Raw genomic sequence first — 4,709 nt, forward strand, 5'->3', positions numbered from 1 at the left:
TGTTTTTATTAGTATATAAATTATAGGTAAGGATAGGTTTAATTGTGACATTTTCATACATGCACTTAGTATATTTTGATCACATATTTCTCTCTCCCACAGACCCCTTCCCTCTCAGCCACTGTGGGTGTGTGCCCCAGTGAGTCTTCTTAGGGTTGCTCAGGAGTGTGTGTGCCTTACTTGTGGCTACACCACTAACGAGAATGTCTCACTCGTCCTTCAAACAGTATGGGTATAAATCCTCAGGTTATACAACACGTTTGTCTCTTGTATACTCAGAAAAGGCACAGGGCAATGGTTCTCAACATGTGGGTCTCGAACCCTTTGGTAAGCCTCTGTCTCCAAAAAATATTTACATTACATTTCATTAAAAAAAAAAAGTAGCAAAATTACATTTATGGCGTAACAACAAAAGTAATTTTATGGTTGGGGGGGGGTCACCACAACATGAGGAACAGTGTTAAAGGGTCACAGCATCAGGAAAGTTGGGAACCACTGATTTAGGGGGAACATTTGGCACAACTTAAATGATCTCATTATGGGTTTTTTTCTCTCTCTTTTCTGTGCTGTGGCTCCCAGGCCATGCCACTCAGCTGCGTTTCTGCCCAACTGAGTAATGGGCAGAATCCTTACTCTGGGATTTTCCACATTACAGCATTAAGAATCAGAGTGATAGATGTTATTAAAGGTGAAGAAAAGGATCCTGACCCTCATTTGAAATAGCAGGGGAGAGTTTACTCAGGGCCACTGATGGCTGGAGGAAGCAAGTGAGAGCAAAACTGCAATCCAACAGAACAAGTGGAGGTTTATGTTTACAAGATGGGAGTCAATGAATGGAGAGTTAACTGCGAGAACATGCATGTGTGCATGCTCATGTGCACCTGTCCATATGTGTGTGTACACCTGTGTGAGGGTGTGTGTGTGTGTGTTGTGTATGTGTATACTCGCATGTGCACCTGTGCGTGGGTGGAGGTAGGGGTGGGCCCGAGGGTGGGCGTGTGTGCATGTGTGCAGGCATGAACAATCTGAGAGTGTAGCTCAGTGCTGAAGGGGTTAGCCTGAGTGAAGGCCTTGATTCTGTCATCGGTATCAACCACTAAGAGGGGACAGCAGGGGTCACAAAGATACTGTTTGACCAAGCTCTAGTCAGGCCTTTCCCATTATTTTTATTCTAATTCTAGGATCAAATCCAGGGCCTTATGCAGGCTGGGTAAGTGGTCTACTTCTGAATCATACTCGTGGTCCTAGTCAGACTTCTTTCTGCTAATCCTATCTGTGTGTGTTTCCTTGTAAACTCTACCTTTAGATAGGAATCTTGCCAAGTCAGTTTAGCAAGAACCCCCTCCTTGATACCAGGTCTTACTTCACCCTGAGTCAGGATGCTCATGCCCCAGCCCCAGTGGCTCTGACTACCTTCTCTACACCCTCACCCCCCCACCCCCGCTCATGGCAGGAGCCTTGTGTGTCTGGTCTCAGTCCTCTTGCCCTTTAAAAATTTTCATTTATTTGTGTGTGTGAGTATTTTGTCTGCATATATCTATGTACACCATATGTGTTTGGTGCCTGTGGAGACTAGAAGATGAGGTTGAATCTCCTGGAACCGGAGTTCAGGGAGTTGTGAGCCACCATGTAGATGCTGGGAATCAAATCCAGGTCCTCTGGAAGACCAGCCAGCTCTCTCGGCCACCAAGCCATCTCTCCAGCATCCTGTGCTGTTGTCTTAGTAACTTCATCTACTGCCCCCCCACCTCTGGCTCCGCCCCATCCCCACCCTTGTTGGTTTTGTCAGCCTGACACAAACTAGACAAATCTGGGAAGCAGAAATCTTAATTCAGAGAATTTTGCCAGAGGTTGGGCCTGTAGGTAAGTCTGTGAGAATTAATTGTCTGTCTTGATTAAGGATTGATGTGGGAGGGCCCAGCTTACTGTGGGCTGTGCCCCCCCACCCCTGCCACCATGGCCTGTTGGTCCTGGGTTATTTGAGAAATCAGGCTGAGCAGGCCACGGGAGCAAAGCCATGGCTTCAGCAACAGTGCCTGTCTCCAGTTCCTGCTTTGAGCTCCTGCCTTGGCTTCCCTCAGCGATCTGGGAGAGTTGTAAGATGAGAGGACCCTCTCCTCACCTAGCTGGGTTTGGTCAATGATGTTCTGCACAGCAGCAATTGGTCAATGGTGTTTTGCACAGCAATAGAAACTCTAAGACAGCCAGAGATTGCAACTCTCAATTTTTCAAAACTTACTTTTAATGATGGTTCTAAAATACTTTAACCTCCCTTGTAGTCCACCACTCACTGGAGGTGGTAGAAAAGAAAGGATATGGGAGAAGTGGACCTGTTTAGAAAGGTTCTTGGGAGCAACTCCCATCTGTGTTGTGTGGAAATCGGCAGTTCATTTCACAGGTTAGCAGGCAATGGCAGCTCGATCAACATGCAAACACCTCACAGATACACCAGCAGCCCAGTTCCGTAGGGTTGAGTTCGAAACCAAGGTGACAGGACCTAGTAGCCTCAGCTTGAGTCAGCAGGAGGGATGGGGGGTTGGAGGGACACCAAGAGTTCTGTGCCTCTCTCAGGGAAGCAAAGATCAGCAAAGATGTGAGACCCGCAAGTGCTGCACAGCTAGCTGTACTAGCAAGCCAAGCGCTCTCTCCATCACTCTGTGGAGACCTATTTATACCCTCCAAACATCACGTGTCCTCCACATGCCTTGCTTCAGCACGTGCATCCAATCAGCCCGTAAGAAACTGCAGCATACCACCAGAAGTTTTTTTGGTAGATTTCTCTCTATGGAGTCCAAACAAATGCAGCTCAACTGCACAGTGTAAGGCAGACCAATACATGTGTGTCCTTAGCAAAGAATCCTTCATCATGTGTCATCCTTTCATGTGTTTGATTTAGCAGAACATCCTCTCTCCAGTGTCTGCTTCAGCGAAACATTCCTTCATGAGTCTGCCTCAGCCTTTTACACCTGTGTCCACTTTAATGAAACGTTCCTTCACGCGTTTGCCGCAGCAACACCATCCAACCGGCTTTCCAAAGAACCCTTAAGTTCCCACTTCAAAAGATGCTTTCTTTTTGTTATCTTTGTTGAATTTGGATTTAGGCCCAAACTGTACTATAGAACCCGATGGCTGAGGTCCAGAGGGGAGTCTGCCTGGCTGACCCTAACAGATTTGAAATGACTTTCCTCTAGCAAGGCCCAGGGGAAGCATTTGGGGGAATGTTGGGGATGAGTGACAGGGCTGGGCATTGAGGATGATGAGACCTTTAGTACGGGGATGTGTCGGAAGGATTCTTAGAATGTGGGCAAGACAGGTGTGGGACACGTGGACTGAGGCAGCTGGCTTGATGAGAGGAGGGTCCGGTGGAACTCTGGGAATTTGTTCAGGAGAGTGTACTGTTACCTGAAAGTCTAGGTTTAAAAAAAAAAATTACATTATCCACCCTTCCCCCCTCATCCCTCCCGCTCAGGCAATGGTCAAAAGACACTTTGTTGGTGGTGGTGTTCTTCCATCAGTCAGGGGCAGAGCAGACGACAGTCCTCTGTTCATCCTAGCTTGATGCCTGGCTTGGTCACCAAAGCTGTCTTATGCCTAGGACTCATAAAAATCAAATCAAATCTAAGCAGTGCAGCACATGAGGAGGAAGCCAGACAGAGACCTGAAGACTGCCGTGTCAACCACAGACCTACCCTCCAGCGCACGGCGCAGGCAGGCCATAGACACCTGCCTGCCGCCACACCATGCAGAACAGATGGGAGGATGTTGCCCAGGGGCTCGCCAGCCACTTGGCCAGCCTGCAGTAATAGCCAATATAATGTGTGAATATGTGGTAGGCAGATGGGAGAGAAGGTAGATCAGTTTGAGCAGGATGAAGAGAGAGGGAACTGGAGATAGGAGGGTGGAGAAGACTAGTCTGTTAGGAGTGTCTGACACCTCCCCCCACCCCCCGGGGAGAGGGATGGTGAAGACCAGCCTGAACTGCCAGTGAGGGCAGGTCTGAGTCCATGTTATACAGGGGCAGAGGTTGGTATTGATGTCTGAGGCTCATATTACCACTAGGGAACGTGAGGATGTTGATGCTCAGGGCAGCCACTGGAGACCACGTGGATGTCCAGGGGCTGTGCATAACCGACCCTGCCCCTCACTGGATGTGGGATTCTCTTACCAGCAGCAGCACTCAGGAAAGCAAGCCCTCTACACCTTGCCTGGGCAGCCATGGTTGAGGGGAATCAAGGAAGCCATCCTGAGGATGGTGCAAGGGAGAGCTGGCCACTGACATTTCTCTGCTGTGGGGTAGCATGGGGGCGGGGGCGGGGGTGTTGCCCTCCTCTCTTGCTCCTCACCTCTGTAGCAGTTGGGAGAACTGGCCCTGAGGTCATGAGAGCTGGTGAGCTGTCTGGCTACCCCTCTCCAGCTGCAGCACTTGGGAGAGTGGGCTCGAACCTTGGCTGGGCAGTACAGTGGGCTTGGCCCTGATGAAGGTGATGCCAGCCCCAGGGGTGTGAGAGCAGGAGAGCTGACCCTGCCTCCTGCTGATTGTGGCACTGGGTGGCCTGACCTGAACAGTGCTGGAGAGCTCGCCTTGGTGGTGCAGATAAGGGAGTTGGCGGGCTGTCTAGCTCAGCTACTACCCAGGCCCAGAGCCAGGGTTCTGATTTGGCCCACCCCAAAATCTGTATCATCTTCGAATGGTTGGGACAAGTGAAAGG

The 4,709-nt window shown here is 49.7% G+C and overlaps 1 non-coding gene across 1 annotated transcript; it reads left to right on the forward strand.

Moving 5' to 3' along the window:
* Positions 1–3,462: 3,462 nt before the first annotated feature.
* On the forward strand, positions 3,463–3,604 carry LOC116079439. The gene has a single exon (XR_004113990.1). It is a non-coding gene; the product is annotated as a small nucleolar RNA SNORA48 (small nucleolar RNA).
* The last annotated feature ends 1,105 nt before the right edge of the window (positions 3,605–4,709 follow it).

The sequence above is a fragment of the Mastomys coucha genome, unplaced genomic scaffold (genome assembly GCF_008632895.1).
Source record: "Mastomys coucha isolate ucsf_1 unplaced genomic scaffold, UCSF_Mcou_1 pScaffold5, whole genome shotgun sequence".
Classification (NCBI taxonomy): Eukaryota; Metazoa; Chordata; class Mammalia; order Rodentia; family Muridae; genus Mastomys; species Mastomys coucha.